At 35.2% G+C, this 21,086-nt stretch overlaps 1 protein-coding gene and 1 pseudogene across 2 annotated transcripts in view; both read left to right on the plus strand.

Moving 5' to 3' along the window:
- PRKG1 (protein kinase cGMP-dependent 1) overlaps positions 1-21,086 on the plus strand; it is a 1,124,480-nt gene that overhangs the window by 695,181 nt on the left and 408,213 nt on the right. The window lies entirely within an intron of this gene.
- On the plus strand, positions 16,519-16,617 carry LOC117036503 (uncharacterized; annotated as a pseudogene).

Genomic DNA, 21,086 nt, shown 5'->3' on the forward strand with positions numbered 1-21,086 from the left:
ATGATTTTACTTGTGTTAACTAATCAAAGTAGCTTATTAGGAGCCGTGACATTTAAAAAATTAATATACTAAATAGTAACTCATAGGCACAGGAATTGAAAATAACATTAGTGCTTTTAGAGCATTTTTAGAAACTAAAATATTTCTGAAATGCCTTTCTTCTTTCTAGTAGCAAATATATGCACATGCGAGTATACATTTGTATCTATGATTCATTCATGTTTTTAGGTGAATGTTATCATAGTCTAAGCCTATACCGTGTTTCCCCGAAAATAAGACCTAGCTGGACAATCAGCTCTAGTGTGTCTTTTGGAGCAAAAATTAATATAAGACCTGGCCTTATTTTACTATAATATAAGACCGGGTCTTTAATATATTATAATATATAATATAACCCAGTCTTATATTAATTTTTGCTCCAAAAGATGCATTAGAGCTGATTGTCCGGTTAGGTCTTATTTTCGGGGAAACACAGTATGTATTATGTTTCAGGCACTCTGTTAGGACTTGACATTATTCATTGCTCATTTCTCTTAATTTTTTACAAAAGTCATGTGAGATAGATGATATCCCATTTTACAAATGGAGAAGAAGGAGCTCAGAAAATCTAAGTTACTTGTTTGTGATCTCACGTTTTCTAAGCAGCAGGGATGAATTTTAAACACAAATCTGGCTGACCCCAAAGTCCAGCTCTTTTCCCAATGCTTATTTTGTAGCTTTTTGTATTAAAACTGGTACATTATAAGTCTTTGCTTTGTTTAATGAATATCGGCCTTTGAAAGCATCCTCTTCTTATTTGGGCTCATACACACTGTGTGCCATTATTTGGTATTTTGTATAAAACAAACTAAATAATCAACCTATATAGGATTGTGAGCAATTTGGGGGTCAAGAGTAGTTCACATTAAAAAAATCCTAGGTATCTGCATATCGACCTGGGATTCCCTTCACTTTGGGGCCATCCTCTCCAGCTGGGAGTTACTCCTTTGACTCAGCGATTGTGCTTCACTGTGAAGCTCTTCCTACACACCTTCTGCACCTTCTTACTTGAAAGCATTCACTCCATCACGAGAGTGGGCAGCACATTAGTGGTCTGTCCTCTTCCTCTCCTTAGTAGAGTTCCCTTCTAGATCTAGCAACAAATATCGTTTTCTTGATATACTCATTGCATGCTGTGTTGTTTCGTCTACTGAATGTGTGTTGGAGCTTGTAGGGCAGCTGCTCTGGTTACTACCTCATTTCTGAAGAACTATTAATCTCTTGTCATTCTCGATCTTCACCAATCTCAGCCAACGGCCTGGAGGAAGTGTGAATCTTTGCATGCTGTTATTTCATCTGGTGTGATTGAGGGTCTTAGCTTGTCAGAGAAGTCAGCATTTCCAAATATAAAGAAAGAAAAGATAAACTATTCGCATAGCAGAAATAATTCAACACTAGCCATGTCACCTGCAGTCCACACTCATTATCAACGCAGACTGAAAAATGTGCAGGTGCTTGCCTAAAGTGAAAAAGAGTGCACTGCCTTGCAAAGCAGTAGGCTGCACTTGTCATTGTTTCTAGATTTTCCTCTGGGCCCTCTAGGGACGATCTATTGAAGAAGAAAGTCACTCACTGATCAGAGGCAGCACTTGCCTTCGTGTACTTTTCACAGAGACCTCTGCTCATGTTCTGCCAGAATCACAAGTGGCCCTGTTCGGATGCCTGAAGGCACAGATGTAAGGACGATTCAGGTCATAAGAATTCATGGAAAATGAGTTAATTCCCCATAAATCCGCAGTTTTGAGTGTGTAGGTCTATAAGCCCTATGAGTGGCATTTTCCAGGAAACGTTAATAGATTACTGACACACGTGGTAAGTGACCTTTTAATCTTTCTAGCATAGAACACTTTTGACTTTTAAGACATTAGGTCATAAAGTACCTTAGAAATCACATCGCCTAGTCCCATGAAGTGTACAGATTATAAACCAGAAGCCAAGTGAGGCCCTTATTTGAGCCAGAGCTCCTGGCCTTCAGAACCATTGTCTTTTTATTATTTCAAGTCCAATTATATGATTACCAATGATGCATTTTGCCTCTCCAGAAAGATGATGGTACACCTGGTAAAATCTTTGAACCCCCAGATATTTGCAGTGCCCATCCAGTCTCATCCAAGAGAGAAGGGAGTCTAGTAAAAAGACTTTGAACATTATGGTTTTAATGGTAGAAATAACTGAATCTGTCTATTGATAGATGCTATTATGTTTTTAACACAACTAACCCAGTCCCCTTTTCTGATTCTATGTTCATTACATAACAGTCACTTTATAATTGGAGTTGTCATGTAGGTCTGCCTATGGGATAAGATACACTGAGAGTGTGCTAAAGGGAATGTTTCGGACTCTGTGATGCTTAATTTGTTTATGATATTTTTAATACATTGGTATTTGGCTCTTGTTTTATTTTTCTAAGGACATTCTATTAACAAGAGGCTATTTCCTGCAGGAAATTAAGTCATACTAAAAGGCTTATATGGTCAAGGCTTCATTCTGTTGGGAAGAATATAAATGAGTCTGAAGGTAGCATTTCAATAGTTAAAAAAGAGAGACCATGCCAAAATGTTCTTTGAAATGATTATTTCTTAGAAAATATTTTGTAGCTTTAAACTGGATGTTTGAGGTGAAACAGACGTTCATGAAAACAATGGTACAGATCTTTTGAAGAACCTAAACTTTTATTACCTGTTCTTATTTAGGAAGATGAAAATATTTTTGAGGTAATTATGCATATTTATAAACTGACAAATGTATAGCTCCACCTTTCAGGTAACTAAGGATTCTTGGAGTTCTCAAAATAGCATCTACTCAGAGGCTATCAGAGTTTTTATTTTTATTTGCGAAAGTTGTCTTAAGAATATGTGTCACTGTTTCACTATTACCTTTGGTCTGATACCTATTTCAATGGTAAGGAGGAAGCATGGGGAATGTAGTTAAAAGCCACTCCTCATTTTACTTTTGCTTAAATTATATAGTGACCATCTTATTTCAGATCAGCTTTAATGAACTTGCAAAGAAATGACCTGCCTTTCATTAGTTTGGAAGCAGGACAAGTTTGAAGTTGAAAAGACGAGATTATGAAATATACATACTTTAAATCATTGACATTTTAGGAATGAATACTGAACTGAGAAGTGCAGGGGTATTGTCTGGCTTCTATTAGAAAATACTTACTACCTTTTATTTCAGTTCTGTGTTAGTCTGTGTAGGCTGCTATAACAAAACAACACAGATTGGAAGGCTTTAACAACAGAAATTTATTTTCTCACAGTTTTGGAGGCTGGAAGTACAAGATCAGAGTGCCAGCATGGTTGGGTCTGGGGAGAGTTCTCTTTCTGGTTTGCAGGTGGCCACCGTCTCACTGTTTTCTCATGTGGCCTTTCCTTGGTACAAAAGCAGAGAAAGCGTTATCTCCCTCTTCCTCTTCTTATAAGGCCTTCAATCCTATTGGATTAGGGTCACACCCATATGACCTCATTTAAACTAATTACCTTCTAAAAGCACTATCTCCAAGTAGTCACATTGTGGGTCAAGGGCTTCAACATATGAATTTGGTGCGGACACCGGTGCATAGTAAGTTCTTTGCTATGTGGGGTGCTAGCTTCAGCTGTTATGCACTGTAGGTTTAGAGCTGATTAGAATAGCACTAGTTTTGACCTCTCAATATATCTTTCTCAAGCATTTTTTCCTAGATATCCCCTGGAAGATTCATTTGTAATTCTTGTTTTATTAAGCTACTTCTCAGGGGACAGATGTCAATCTCTAGCATTTAATCAGGTGCATGTGACTTTCAAAAGCTTTGTGGCCCTTTCTTTGGGGGCTTATGCATTTGTTCTTAACATATATTACAACTAAGTATCTGCTTTTTAATCTCCAAATAGCAGCCGTAATTCTGCAGGTGTGATCCCACACTGACTTGCTCCCCAATAATATATTTATCATTTTTTTCTGAATATTTTATGCATGTGAGCATACTGTGAAATCACTAGTAGATGAAACAGGGATTAAAGTAGAATAAAAATATTTAATTTGTAACAATTTTACATTTATTGACTAGTGTCCACTTTACCACAAAATACAGTTTACATTTTTCTCATTTATTTAAAACATTTATTAACGCTTTAAAATGTATGTGTCTGGCATTGAGTTAGCTGCTGGGTGTATCATAGAGGAGGATTGTTTGCTGCCTTTAGGAGCTTATTTGCTCATCAGCAAGACCATCCAGAAATCACAAAGATAGTGTGTCAAGAGCTCTGAGAAGAATCTGTGCATGTTATAATAAAAACAGAGTAGAATCAAGCTAACCCAGACCATCAAGCTTTACATAGGAAAACGCTTTTAATTTAGCGTAGGCAACTAGGACAATCTCTATGGGTCTCCTGCAAAAGCATTTTATTCCTGTCATAACACTTTTAAATATCATTTCACAGTCATTTCAAATCAATTCACTTCCTCAGGGAAACTTCTCTGAGCCCTCAGACTAGGTGAATCCCCCAGATATAGGGTTACCAGAAAAAGAAAAAAAAAATAGGACATCCAGTTAAATTTGACTTCAGATAAGCAATGAGTAATTTTTTAGCACAAGTGAATCTCAAATATTGCATAAGTTACAGTTATATTAATTTATTTTTCAGTTTATTTGAAATTTAAATTTCACTGTGCATCTTGTGTTTTATTTGCTAAACCTGGCAATCGTATCCAGGTGTATAATTTCATAAAACCTTACATTTTCCTTTTTGACTCCCAGCTGGTTTTGTGGTTAAATATTGCAGCAATTGTTGTAAGCATTGCCTAAGAACTATTTGCAGTGTTTGATTTTACTGACTGTGACATGTTGTCTTAGAAAAACTCCTGTGTTCCCTTTACTCTCACACTCCTGCCACACTTCCAGCACTTCTGACACCAGATGTGTGTGCTTTCCACACATCAAGCAATTCTGCGAAACCAGCTGGGTGTCTTACAATTCAATTCACTTCTGACACTATTGACTTTGAGTTAACATTAGATTCCACAAGTTAAAGTCTCAGTTCCACAAGACTGTGATCCCCCCGCTTCCCCTCTACTTCAGATGCCAATTGCAAGTCCAGGTTGTCAGCCGTGCTTCTGACCAACTGGCTATAAATTGAGGTTCTCACGACCCCCACCTTGGATTTGACAATTTGATAAAATGGCACACGGAACTCAGGGAAATGCTTACTTACATTTAAGATTTGTTATAAAGGATATAATAAAAGATACAGATGAACAGCCAGATGACGAGACACATAAGGCGAGGTCTGGAAGGGTCTTAAGCAGAGGAGCTTCTGTCCCTGTGGAGTTGGGGTGTGCCATCCTCCTGGCATGGGGATGGGTTCACCAACCCGGAAATGCTCTGAGACCCATACTTTTGGGATTTTTTTTGAAGGCTTCATCACGTAGGCGTGGTCAGTTATTAACTCTATTTCCAGCCTTTCTGTCCTCTCCAGAGTAAAGGGGCTGGGCTGAAAGTTCCAAGCTTCTATTCATGGTTTAGTCTTTCTGGTGACCAGCTCCCATCCAGGGGCCAATCAGGGGCTGTGTCATTAGAACAAAAGACATTCATATCCCCCAGGAAATTCCAAGGCATTTAGGACCTCTGTGTCATACACTCCTGTCATAAAGAAATTATAAAGGTCTTAGGAGCTCTGTGTCAGGAACCCAGTCAAAGACTAAATGTTAGCACAAAAGATTCTCTTAGCACCCCTATTTCCTAAAGTTTTAGGAGGTCTGTGTCAGGTACTGCAGGCAGTACATGTCTATTGCATATTACTGTAAAACACTAATACTTGAGTAAAAGAAACAGGTGATATGAGCCTATATTGGAAATCAAATAATTGCCAATTCATTATTTTGGTGCTTAATGAAATTACAAATTAAATATAATCTTTTTAGTAAGCTATTGAGACTATGGCAGTTTGCCTAAATTGTTGCTTATTTCAACTTCAAATTTAACTGGGTGTCCTATATTTTATCTGGCAACTCTACACTGGGGTGTGCGTTGGTGCTTGACTCTTTTTCAAGATAGGATGGCTGTATTTAACTACTATATGAATACAGTAGTTGCGTATATTTAGGGAAAAAATCGGCAAAACACAGAAACAATGTCATGGAAGAAACTATTAAGAAAGAAATTGTATAATGATCAGAACCCACAATATATGGCAATATTGCTTTTCCACCTCTTTGGAAAAGATGAGAATTTCTAGATTCCAATTTGTTTGTATTGTGAAATGTCAATTCCCATTGAATTGCTTTTAAAAAAAAAAAAGCATAAAAGAATTTAGATGGTCTCTTCATGTTTATATCACTGACAAATCAGTTATAGCAGCACTGTCCCCCAAAAATGTTAGAAGCAAAATATTCTGTATTCAGGCACAACTGAGATGATCTGTTCAATAATATTTTATTATCTCAGTACAGTTAGTTGTCCTCAAAAAGACTGGCTTGATCATTAAATTGATAGGCTTATGGTCAAAGAGAGTAAAAGTTACCTGGGTCTGGATTTCATTTCGAGAGCTCTGTGCTTTGCTATAAGTGTTTGCTGATAGCTTTAACATTTTTAAGCAACATGTTCCAACTGCACATAATGTAAAAAATAATAAAACAAAACAAAACTTTCAGAATGTACTGGCACAGGATAACTGTTTCAATTAATATGATCTTTAAAATATGAATTGTAAACTGTGAAATAGAAATTCTTAATGTGATATTTTAACCCTCTGAGTTGCTACCTCTATTTGGTAGCATGGTAAGGTATTTTTTCCTTGAAGCTCCCTGGACAATCTTACTTTTTATTTTTAACATCCTAATTTTGTTGCTTTGATTTGAGGTTTCTCAGGATTCTTGCGAATCCTAGGATCATTGCGACAGGAATCCTTTAACTCTGGATGGGAAATCCATTCTGACCCAAGCAGCTATTAGCTCAGTTCATCCTTTGGGTCATACTCTCTGTGGCTGCTCCGATTTTTCTCTGGAGTTAGCCATTCCCCAGATACCTGACTCGTCCCTTACGTTGCTAATGATTTTCTGACTCCCAACTGAAAAGGCTTACTGAGTGAGCCTCTTTCCTGACCCAGCATAGCCCTCCCTGCTTATCTGGATCTAGTCCGTCAAGCCCCAAGCAAGCCTGGAGTTTCCACCTTGACCCATCTGGAACATCAATTTCGCTCCTATTGATAATTCTCTGGCTATATAACCCATTTGTCATCCAGTGGCAAGGAATCCATTCACTTTTGTTGGGGACCCATCGTGGGCCAGCTGCTTTTTCATTTACTTGCTTCAGTAGTCCCTAACCCAAATGGGTGGCTTCGTCTTGTCTTACCCAGGATGATACTGAAGTGCATCGAGGTTAAGTGAATTACTAAGGACACAGGATTGCTAGAGGCAGTCTCTGATCAGAACTCAGGTCTTTCTGCTTTCAGAGCAAAACGGGACTTCCTAGGTTGTGGAAGTCTTTGTTTATTTCTTTAGTTTGTCACCAGCTGAGCTATGGCACCTGCAGCAAACTCACAGAACTATTATGCTGTATAAATGAAAGTGCACATTAGTGAAGTGGTCACCATCACTGCTCCCTGCCATTCAAAGAAGATTTTATCTCCCTTCAAAGTAACTTTTAGGAGAGGGCAGCATGAATTCCAGATAAGCTGTTTAAAGAAATGGGCTAGTTTAGGTCAGCCATCCAGAAATTTTGTTACTTCTTGAGGTGTGTTGTCACGGAGGAAAGCAGAGCGGGATGAGATGAGACTATTTGGGCTCCCCACAGGCTCCGTTAACTGTGAAGCAATTCAATTTGAAATGTTAGTCCTCTCAATTATGCTTTGGAATCAAATCAGAGCTCTATTAAAAAAAATTACATACACATATGAATTGGCTACTGATATTAATCTCTCTCTCTCTTAAAGTATGCAGTAAGAGCTAATTTTTATACTTGTGAGTTGAGTTAATTGATTCTGAACTTGAGAATTTGCTTTAGATCCTCCTGACTCTGAGATTTTAAGCCAATATAGGGTCGCCACCCAACTGTTAAGCTGTATACACTCCTAGGTGCTTAAGGAGAGGGTGGCCCCATTTGACATGCTTTAAGGGCAGATCAAAGCTGATTTCTTTTTTTTTAAAAAGAATTTATTGGGGAAGGGGAACAGGACTTTACTGGGGAACAGTGTGTACTTCTAGGACTTATTTTCCAAGTCAAGTTGTTGTCCTTTCAATCTTAGCTGTGGAAGGTGCTGTTCAGCTTCAAGTTGTTGTCCTTTCAGTCTTAGTTGTGGAGGGTGCAGCTCAGCTCCAGGTCCAGTTGCCATTGCTAGTTGCAGGGGATACAGCCCACCATCCCTTGCGGGGGTCGAACTGGCAACCTTGTGGTTGAGAGCCCACTGGCCCATGTGGGAATCGAACCAGCAGCCTTCGGAGTTAGGAGCATGGAGCTCCAACCGCCTGAGGCACCGGGCCGCCTCAATGCTGATTTATATTGGTTATCCAGAGAACTGATAGCTGGCTGATTCTGAAGGCTTTGTATTTATTGTCTTTCATTCTTAGCACTAAAGAGAGGGAGAGATTATTTAGGGCTGGACTACAGTTGGGAAGTAAATCCTCTCGTGGTCTTACTTAGTAAACGATCCCCATAGCAATTTACATCTAAGTCACTGGAAGCTAGAAAGCTGTTGCTGAAAAACAAACAAACAAACAAACAAATAAACAAACAACATCCAAGAATAGGCCAGTAAGCATCTTCCCTTATAGAAAACAGTTTCTGCACAGCTGATTAGATTTATAATTGCTTTTTTGTTGTTAGAACTGTAAGCCAACTTAGCCACATTTAACTTTATATTTGTGGGTAAATGGAACCTAATCAGGTTTTTAAATAGCTGACAATTGTTTATTTACTTAACCAGTTCTCTATTACAGACTGACAGATCCTGAAACAACAGATGCATCATAAATTTGGATTTTCACACGTTAGCTTCTTGTGTATAGAATCTTAAAATCAGATGGTATTTAGACACTATCACATCTAACCATCTACTTGGTTAAGATACCTCCCTATGATATCCAAACAAATGGCTAACTATACTCTTCTTGAATACTCTCAATAATGAAACACTCATGACCAACTCATTTCTCCTTTGAACAGCTCTGATTGAAAGAATTTTTTTCTTTTCCTTTACATCTATCAGTTTTTGTGTTTTTTTATAAAGCAATATAAGCATCGTGGATCATGACTTTGAGACAGACAATAAATTAAAAATTATAGAAGAATTATGTAAAGTGCTTCCATTATATACGTTAAAAATACTCTAGTAGATAATGTTGATGGGGGAGACAAGAAAAGTGTAAAGCATGATCCTTATTCCCAAGAACCTAGAATTCAAAGTAAACTTATGGTAATTGAAAAGAATGTAACACAATCTACAATTAAACATCAAAAATAATGATATAGATATTATGTGCTACAGACCATGTAGAATAATCAAGAATATGTTCTTGAAGGTGCTGGAGTTTGTGTTGGGCCTGCGAGGACAGAAAAGATTTATATTTATATTGGTTGACAGGAAGGCTTTTTGCATGAAACTGAGGACAGTGAGGTGGTTGAACTCAGCAGCCTACTCTAAAAAAAGTAAGAGATAGATATTGAGGGTAGATAACACCAGAACAAATTACATATAAATATGAAAATATTTGCCATAAGATGATTGAGGAAATATGGAATGCTTTCTATATCAAGGGAAGATGTATTTTATAATTTTATATGTTTAAAATATTGTACAGTTAAGTTGCTCTATATGTTAGCCACTAGCCACAAGTGGTTATTGAGCCCTCAAAATGTGACTAATCTGAAGTGACATGTGCTAGAAGTATAAAATACACACTGTAATTAAAAAAGTTAACATAAAAAATGAATGTAAAATATCTCATTAATAATTTTTATGTTGATTACGTATTGAAATAATAAATTTTGGACATATAGGGTTAAATAAAATATTAAAATTAATTTCACCTGCTTCTATTTTTAGTATGGCTAATACAAAATTTAAAATTAAATCTTTGACTTGCCTTGCATTTCTGTTGGGCAGCTCTACTCTAAATGCTGAATCTGTTAATATTTTCAGTTATATGTTACCTTTGTCTTGTCCTTTGCAAACTAGTAGATAATCAGACACTCATAGTAATTTTAATCTGACATCTGTTCCTTTATAGATGCTACTTTTATTCTGCAACTGTCTAAAAATTCAAAGTGAAATGGAGTGCAAAGAAAATTACACAATTCACCATGTTTTAATTTTTTCAAAAGCCTAGTACGTAGAACGCTGTCTAGAAAGTAAACTCTAAAATGATATGCCTATGTGATATTATTGTTTGATTCCAAAAGTAAGATGGGTGTATGTATGTTACAAATCTATTACTGTAGTTATTTCTCAACAAACTGTGAGAGGGAACAGGGAAATGGGCAGATCTTCCAGCCTCATGTGTAAACTTTTTTAAAACAAAATACATAAACAATGAAGGGTCATTATAAGAAGTTAGACTTGTATAGATCTTATTATTCCTTCTTAGAATTAAGATAATCTATTACTATCATTTTGGTAATTATCTCTGTGTGTATGTAATCAAACTGGTATCAAGCAACTTTATAATTAGCTTTTGCCATTTAATATATTAACATTTATCTGGACTCATAAAGGTACTTCTAGAACAGTGGTTTCAGAATTTTTGTTTCAATATCATTCTCCGAGCAAAAGCTTTACTCAGAAGTCCAATATATAAAATCAATAAAAGCAAAGCTAGTCTGGTGGAAACAGGGGTGGAGGCCTGGCTCCCCACCAGCCTGGCTGTCCCATCACACCTTACATCCATCATCACCTAAGATGCTGCAGAGCACAGTCTAAAAAAATGACTGTTCTCCCACAGTTTATTTCCCTGATGTGTGCGTGTGTGTGTTTTGTTCGAGGTATTAATTTTTGTCTAACATACTATAAAATGTTTTTCAAATAAATACTTGCCTTCCCTTTAAAAAATTTGAGTGATTATTGTTTTGGTATGTCGAAATGTTTACATTTTATGGAATCTGATTTTGTCTTGCTTAGGCTATCATTGACAGGTAGTACACGTGAGAAGGTGAAGCTCCAGGATCAAAACTATGCTTTAGCTAATGGCAATATCATTCCATTCATATTTAAATAACTATTTAAAGAGACAACAGCTTGCAATCTTTAGTTTTGTTTCCTTGTGATAAGTTACTCACTTATTACATATATATGGCTGGGCTTTTCAAAAAGACTATATTAAAGGAGAAGTCAAAGAAATTGTGAAGAGGATCAATGGGAACTCATTATTTCAACAACCATCTCTTTGTAACATGAAGATTTGCTTGAAGGGACAGTGCTGACGATGACTCACTCTACTTTTTCTCAATTCTTTTAATTCTTTGCGTCTTTAATTCAATTTTTTTTTTTTACAATAATCCTACCACCAGGACCTAAGCTTGCAATCAATTTTTCTTAAATATACAGCTAATACACAGCTAATATAGGCTGTCTTCTTTTGTCTTATGGTGGAGATTATAGTTATGCTTGTTGTTGTTACTAAATTATAGTATCCTGCTGATCATTGTATGTATTTGAAAGTATCTCACTATGTAAATGGGATTGCACATGGCTTCCTGCTGTCCAATCTACTTGAATGAGCTTTGTAGAAAATGTATTTTGATAGCCATTCTGTGAACACAAGGGCGATGATGTGAAAAATGCACATCAGAGCAAAGTAAAAGGTAGGCATTTTAATGCTTTCCAAAGGAAGTATTATATATTTGCCAGCCTGTATTAAGTTGTGGAAAGGGGGACGATGATTATTAACATTTTTAAGAAAACATTTAAATTTTCCTTTAGTGGGATTGATTTGTTACTATGCATATCCCTAAACATTTATTAAAAACCATAAAGCTCATTTTTCTTAGCATAGGAAACATTTTCCTTTGGAGAGCTAATTATACTGTTCAAATACGTATTTAATATTAAGATATTATGGCTCCCATCTTTAAAGATCTAAACTAGATATAATATTTGCCTATAACTCAAATAGTATTAAATTGTATTTTAAAAAGATATTTTCATGTAAAAAATACTCAAGAGAATTTTCCCTGAGTTAATAGTTTTGTAGATACAGATACAAGCTAATGGTGTTGACTGTCAGAGATTCAAATCCATGGTCCATGTGGTAGATGATTGTATTTCAAAAGATGATGACTAAAGAGGAGTTATTTAATGTGAATCCTCTACCTGCCCCTAATATCTTGCAGGGTTAAGAGTCGCTTACAAGGTCTGAGATTACTATGGAGCTCTATGAATTCCTGCTCGGTAGTGTGTTTCTAATTTGAGTAACACAAATGAGGAAAGTATTATTACCTAATGTAGGTATTTGGGTCCAAGAATAAAACTCTCCCTAATTGTATATACTTGAGAGATACAGATACATTAAATAATTCAAACATTGATTTCCTTCAAAAGTGTCATATTTAACCCAATAGTATATTCAATCTAAATTCTACATCTGAAATATACATCTAAAGTAGTATATTCAATTAAATACTGCATCCAAAATGTGATGGATAAAATGCAAAATGCCCTCATAGAGCAGTATATGGTTGCTATTAAACTCAGATGTTACAGCTAGGGTGACATTGACTTTCTTGTACCTGGGGCTGTTACGGGACACTCCCATTGCTTGGGTTCCTCTTCCTGGCCTTTTCAGCAGAAGAGAACCTCTTGCAAGCTGTCTCTTTATTACAAACAGTCCTTCCTTTCTTTTGCTTACCCCTTCAAAGATCACTTTTAATATCAGCCAGCGAAAACTGTTCTGAGCCCTTCGTTCTCCTTTCTTTTTATCAGTGTCATGGTTTGAAGGATCTGAACACTCACGTTGGTGTATGTAGAGGTATCTTTGTATTTCTGTCATTTTAAAATGTCAGTGTCACAGCACAGAAAGAACTAGAGTTTAAAAGACATGTATGCTAGACCCAGCTCTGTTATTTACTAGCCGTTTTACTTTGGGTAAATTATTTGGAATAATAATTCAGTTAATAGAATGCCTTAGATCATCTCCCCAGGTAGTTGTAAAGATAACATGACATTATATATTTTAAATGATCTAAACTTTGGAAACCACTGAACAAATGCAAAAGAAAGTAAGTATTCTCCCCAGCCTTCTTGATTACTGATCCTTAGGCAAAGGACCACCTGGATAACACTACACACTTGCTTTTTTCTTCAAGGTGACAGGTCTTTCTCTCAGAACAACAACAACAAAACAAACATACAAACAAAAAAAACAGGACAAAACTCACTCCTATATCACATAAAACACATTTATACAAAAATTTAAATCCTCTGTTAGGGACCTATCATTATTGGGCTTCACCAAACTTTAGAGAAGCTGCTTATATTATCAGTGTAGGAAATCTCTGAACGCTAGAAGCTGAGAAAATCACACTCTGGCTTTTCTTCATATCAAATGAACTGCTTGCCTTTGGTGGAGAATAGCCTTGGGATTATAATCAAGTCACTGATGCTTTGACTCTTTCCATTTCCATGAAGTAAAAGGTTAATCTTGCTCTATGAATGTTTTCTTTCACTGTCAATCTGGCCCAGGCTGAGGTAACACTGTGAGAAAAGTTTGGTGTGACTTCCAGTCAGGTACCTTTTCGTAAGATCCATGGACCCCTGGATCTAAATTTCTGTGGGGACACTAATGGGACCTTATGTGTTTCCTATAGCATTAAAATAGTTGAGCCCCTGATTTTATCTTTTCAGTGCCAGCCTGTTTCCTAACATGAGAATCAATATAATAAGTTAGTTCATGCTATTGTCTGTTAGTGAGGGAAAATGGGGACTCGAGTTCCTGAATTCCTTTCCAAGCAACCCAGATTTTTAAACCTAAGTCTTTTAGAGAATGTACCTTAATCTGATGAATGAATCTCTAAGGGATTTGCAGGCACCATGACAGGCAGTGTGGAGGTCATGAAATCTTGTCTAATCAGAGCTATTTTCATTTTACCTTACACTTTTTTCTTACACAAAACTTCCTTGATGGTGGGAATCTCGTGGTAAACTATGGCACCACCTGTACTGAAGTTTTATGTTCATGTGGAAGGGCTTTTTATTGTGAATAATGAATCCACAGTATGCCTTTAAGTCATTCTGAACTAGATACAGTGAAATCAAAATCCTGCAGAGAATTTGCAAACCACATACACCTCCCCTCTCCCTTCTGATGCCACAAGATATGCCCATGTGAGAATATAGGTAGAACTGGTAAAGTGCACATATGCTGGCTGCATTTCAGCATTCCCACTTCCCCCCATGAGAGCTAATTGAACTGAATTCCCAGGAAGATTTTAAATACTACATAGAATTTAAATACACACACGCACACACACACACACACACACAGAGTTATAGCTGGTAAACACATTGTTAAATAATGATTTTAATTGTGGAAAAATATTTTCAACTTTTGACAAAATAGATTATAGGAAGTGAAATTTGGTTTGATAAGGTTTATAGATAAAGACCATCTAATGGCTGGAAATTTAAGAATAAGTATCAATAGCCTTTTCAGTCTCTTCTTCACAATCGCCTGCCCACGCATGATATTATGGGAAAAGGTTTCAACTCAAGAGTCACAAGACGTGGGTCTTAGGACAAAGGGCTGCTTACTAACTCTGTGACCGCAGGAGCGTGACTTAACTTCTCCGAGTCTCCATGTTCTTACCGATAAAATCAGACGGTTGGAGAACTTGATCTTCAAAGCTCATTCAAGCTTCACCGTATGATTATATTAATAGGTGACCTTGGAATCAGTAGTTTTGTCTTTCTCAGTCATTTTATTAGAGGTAACGATGAATTAAGAAACAAATTGAGATGTCTGTAATTTTGGATGGTAGTGGTGGTGTTTTTGAGTACTATTTCAAGGACATTATAAGCTCTCCTGTAAACTTCATCATGACAGTGGGAAGATGGAGTGTAGGTGGAGAAGTTCCAGGAGAGATAATCAAGTACTTAATAATTAAGAAATGCCTATATTGCATTTTACGTTTAAGTAAAGAAATACATTAATTTCTAGATAAATGTATTTTGCTACTATTTTCTTTAATCTTCTTTAATGCACCAAATTATTGCTCTAGCAGAAACATCTCCAAAATTGAATTCAGGATTTACCTAATTTCACAGTATACAATATAAAAGGTAGCTGAAATGAAGATTTGTGCTGCTTTAGGGGAAGAAAAAATCAGATTTCCAACAGATATGCAGGGCATTGTAACAAAATGCTTCTTCAGATACAGCTGGAGGCAGAATTTTTTAGTTATCAATTTAGTTAAGAAGTGCTTTATATCAGGTTTTTCATAAGCTAGGAGTTGTGTTGCCTGCATTTATTGCTTTTATGTATCTCATACATTGGCCAAAATTTTGGAGAAAAAAACTTAGCTTTTTTATACACAGTTCCCTTTTGTTATATATTGTATTTTAAAATATTGCTAGAATATATATTTTGTAAAAAAAAAAAGCAAACAAACAAAAAAACAAAACACACACACACAGAAACAGATAACATCTAGAATGGAAAAGCAAATGTATTTGTCTGCATTGCAACATTTAAATTTTGGGGGCTATGCTGATTGTCTATAAATTTAAATTTTTATCTGAGCTGCCATTTATCATTTCAATCAATAGGTATTGGGATTAAGAACTAATAATATATGTAAAGGAAATCCTGGGAATTTTTTCCCCCCTGAATGTTTTACAAATCCTCATTGGATATTTCAGGAAGGTATAAAGTAGTTAAAAGATTAAAAAGAATGAAGGATAAAAAGGGAAAAGGTAATATGAGATTTAGCATTTGAATACAGAAATAGTCTTAGTAACGTTAACTAACTCAAATGGTAAAATGCTTTTAAGAGCTAAAACTATTCAACAAAGAAAAATGTACTGGAGTATCATAAATTAAAAAAAATTGTGTAGCCCACACAGACTATTAATATGTTGTACCTTGCCTTAAGTTAATTGTGTGCATTTTTGATGGACATAAGAAAAAAGTTTGACCATCCCAGGGATGAAAAAGTAGAATGAAGTACCAGGAGATTTAGAGAGTCCTCTCCTCAAGAGATCTTTCACAAAAAACTGCTTGTTCTGAGTGATTTCGATATCCATTACATAGAGCAATGTGTCTCTCTGTGATCTGGAAAGAAGTGCATGAAATACATACTGAGTAGTTGGGCAAAATGTGTTTCTTTGTCCCACGTTAAACACACTGAATCAGAACTCTGTGGGGTGGGGCCTTGGAATCTCTCTGAATGATTCTTATTGACACTCAAATTTTAGAATGACTGCATTAGAAACAGGGAACTGAAATAACTATCTTTTTAGGTCTCAGCTGTCTAGCCTATTACATACATATGAAATAAAGAAGTAATTATGGGTGCTCGCTTCTGCAGCACATATATAAAATATACAGAGAAGATTAGCATGGTCCCTGAGCAAGAATGACATGCAAATTTGTGAAGTGTTCCATATTTCAATATGAAAGACAGTTTGGGGAATATAATCAATAATGCTGTAAAGATTTTGTAGGGTATCCGATGGACACTTGTGTTATTAGGGAGACAATTTCAGGGATGGTATGCCTGATCACTGCACTGTACACCTGAAGCTGAAGCTGAATAATAATGACTGTCAACTATAATTATATATATATATATATATATATATATATATATATATATATATGAAGTGGAGTACAGCATAAGGAATAGAAACAGTGGAAATATAATGGCTGTATGCAATGTCAGAGGGGTAGGAGATTGGGGGAAGGGGGTTATCATTTTGTAAGGGGTATAAATGTCTAACTAGTACATCGTTTTGTACTACTGAAACTAATTTAAAAAAAAAAGTAATTATTGGAATCTCCCTGGCAGGGATTAAATAAACTAAAATTAAATATTTGAGTCAATCCAAAGTGTTTATATGAAACTGTGCATTTTTCTTCAAATCATTTACAATTACTCCCATTGATATTTCTAATTCCATATTTGGAAGATTCTTTCCCTATGAAATATTTGTCCCTTTCAAAGGAAGATTTCACATACTAAGTAATCTTCAACCACCATATCCTATTGCTTTGACCCTAATCTTTTAATAATAATTTTTAAAAAAAGCATTATTCCATATTAAGCTTATTTGGAAGTGATGTCTTTTTCAATGTCAATTTTTCCACTTTAGATCATGTGTAAGAATTTCCTATAGCAAATGAAACATGGCAAGCTGGCTTTTCTTAGGGAAATAGGAGAGAACATTTAAATCTTGTTGTATCAGTCTTTCCCAAATAAATATATTTGTACAATATTTTTATCTTCTTCAAACTGCACCTTAAAATATTACCCCTCAAACTGGATTCTTACAAATGGCCTATTTCATGAATCAAACATATCTGGCATGGTCAAGAAATTTTATGTGGCCTTTAAGAAATCTGAATGGCTATGCAAAGTATTCTATAGGGCTAAGCCTCCTAGGCTGTTTGTTTGTTGGTTTGCTTGTTTTAAGGAGCCTTTCTTCATTTTCCCCAAGAAATCAGTGTCAGCAACTCTTTCTTTATCTCTAAGAAAGTAGAGATAACGTTGTGATTTAATCATGGTGAAGAAAGATATATGGTGATGAAAAACACATGGCACTAAAAATCACTTGGAAGAGCCATCAGCAATATGGCATTGAAGGTGTTTAATTGGTCTAGATGTATTATTTGGGAAACCCAGATATAGGTCCTCAACATTTCATCTGATTGCCAAGCTAAGTTATACACAACAGTAACTCAGAAAATGGCTGCTTACCAGACAGTGACTGCTACTACAATTACTTCTGCTCATCCTTTCCTTCTTCTTTTTCTTTGTAACAAAAAGGGGTTGGCCTTAGAAACATTTTCAGAATTTGGTTCCTATTCTCTGGATCTTGGAGGATAAATATCAGTCAAAAGTATGGGGGTGGACAGAGCACAGAGAAATTTGATGTGTTATTCTCTGGCTTAGCATTTCTCAGTTTCTCCTCACTTCTTTCCTTCTAATTTTCCATCTGATTCTTGTTATTTCCCTTCAAGTCTTTTTTGCTATTATTCTGCAATTAGCTTTGTAATCTCAATGTTTAAAATGTCTGTGCACAGCCTCTAGTGCTGTTTTAGATAACACCATCAAGTAAGTAAGCTATGCAAGTCTTGAATTTCACATTAGAATGAAGTATGGGTATGTAAAGGCAGCAGGAAGAGAAGAAACTGTCATCTCACAAATTGCTGAAATATACATCCACTCCTGGCCTTCCAAACAGCTTCAGACATGGAATATTTGATTCATGATTCATTGCCTGGTTTCCTATCTGTCCAGCTTGCAGAAACGCCTTTAATCTTCTTTAGTATTCTATATATACATGTAACTATAATAATTACCCCAGAATTAGTTCCAAGTAACTCTCCTGAGGATGCTTTCTTTTCTCAAAAAAGGAAAGCGATTACAAATTGCAGTTTATTACATTGCTTTGGAATTTTTTTTTTTCTTTCACCTTTTACTACTAAGGTGCTCTCCACAGTTTTAAAAGGCCTGAAGGTCTGACATTTGTTTTTTCAAGTTATTCCCAAGAATGAAATATTAAAAGGAATTATAATGTCCAATGTTGAAGAGCAGATGTGGAAATGAGCAGTTGTAATATATATACTATTACTATTAATAACTATTAATATATATAGCTAATATACTATTGGCTATTCAAATTGATGCAAGCTTTCTTTTCTTCCTTATTTTTTTAAAGTTTATTGGGGTGACAATTGTTAGTAAAGTTACATAGGTTTCAAGTGTACAATTCTGTAATACATCATCTATATGTCACATTGTGTGTTCACCACCCAGAGTCAGTTCTCCTTCCATCACCATATATTTGATCTCTTTTACCCTCGTCTACCGCCTGCCTCCCCACCTACCCTCTGGTAACCACTATACTATTGTCTATGTCTATGAATTTTTGTTTTTTCATTTTTTTTCTTGTTCCTTTGTTGTTTTCAGTTTTATATACCACATATCAGTAAAATCATATGAATACATATCTTTGCACACATTTCCTTAGAATAAAATTCCTCAAAATGAAGTTGTCACATCAAAGGGAAAGCACATTTTTAAGGTGTTTTTTACATTTTTGCCAAATTGCCTTTTAGAAAGTTTGCATCAATTTTGGCAAAAATGTATCAAACACCTTAAAAATGTGCTTACACTTTGATGTGACAACTTCATTTTGAGGAATTTTATTCTAAGGACATAAGTGCGCAAAGATATGCATCCAGGGAGATTCATTACAGTTTCTATTTAAAGTGGAACATTGAAAATGAAAAAAAATTAGAAGACATATTACTTAAATTGTGGAACAAAGTAAGTAAGAATTACTATTCAGTGAATTTAAAAGAATTAATTAGATCCATATTTGAAGAAAGCTAAAATTAAACCATATAAATGACATTATAGTTTTATAAATATATTGATATAAACCTGAGGATATATGTACATGGAGAAAAGTCTAGTAAACTATACAAAAATTTAGTCCTGGTTTTCCTGGTGGGACTATAAATCATTTTTGCTTTTTTAAATTTCTTTTAAGTTTTCTGATTGATTTTTATGGACAGTTTTATTACTTTTATTTCTTCAGTTGTTGAAATGTTGTTCCTTAAAAACATAATCATGTAATTACAGTGAACAATACAGTATGATATACTTCAAAGTTGGTAAGGGACTAGATCTTAAATGTTCCCTCCACAAAATGATAATTATGTGACATGATAGAGGTGTTAGCTAATGCTAATATATATTGCCATATATAAATGTATCAAATCAACATGTGTGTACACCTTAGACTTACACAATGTTGTATGTCAATGTAACATTGTGCAGAACACAATGTTGTATATCTCAGTTAAAAGAAAACATGATCGTGGCCACAGAGATTCAAATAACTAGTTGTTTTTAGTGGAAATGTGTCAACTCAGGCTAGAGTTGAGAGTTAGCCCTTTGAATAATACTTTTAAAAGCATCTTTTGAAATTATATAGGCAAATGGAGATTTGGTAGCTACAATTTTATTTCCTCTGTTAGAATGATGGAGAAAGAAACTCATGGTACAAAAGGTACTTAGCTGATTACCTTTACTCTTGATGTTAATGTTCCTCTGCTTTGGGGCTCACATGGCATGTGATGTTAATATAGAGTACATCACTTAGTAAAAATTATGTTTTCAATAGAATGGGCCAGATGCAATCAATCTTCATTTAATACACAGCTCAGTGGTTTTATACAAATGAATATTCGAGTTATAAATTGCAATTCAAGGTTGGCATAGAAATGTGCTCTACTTAGTTTTCTTGGTCAATTATGATAAATAACAATTCTTCCAACATTTTATTTCACTTTTAGAAATCAAAATTTATTTATGTTATACCAGATAAACTGATTCTTTAAAAGCTCCTTTGATTAAAAAATCTCATAAAAATCAATACATAATTTATAATTTATAGTTTTCATAGACCCATGGAAAACATACTTAATGAGAATACTTTCTAATGCAGGCTACCCAGAAGATTTGCTTTCTATAACTGCTTAAATGTGAATCAGGGATGCTTTGGGAAGGGAAATTTGTGATTGGAATTGTATCATTTTGCTTTTATATGGAAACTGTCTGTGTGCCAAGCTGATGATGTGGACTTCATGAAGATGTAGAGGTAGGGGCTTTAGGGACTGAAAGCAGAACGAAAGATACTTTCTCAAACTTTGGTACGTGCGTTTTGTGTGTGTGTATGTATATTTAATATACCTCTTTCTTATAAAATTAGGCCTCTTAAACTTATTTCAGGCTATATAGTGCTCTTTGAAGATCTGATGACAACTATGGATATATAATATATATATCCATATAATATATATTATATTATATTATATATATATTTTACATATATATATATATATATATA

Source organism: Rhinolophus ferrumequinum, chromosome 16 (assembly GCF_004115265.2).
Source record: "Rhinolophus ferrumequinum isolate MPI-CBG mRhiFer1 chromosome 16, mRhiFer1_v1.p, whole genome shotgun sequence".
Classification (NCBI taxonomy): Eukaryota; Metazoa; Chordata; class Mammalia; order Chiroptera; family Rhinolophidae; genus Rhinolophus; species Rhinolophus ferrumequinum.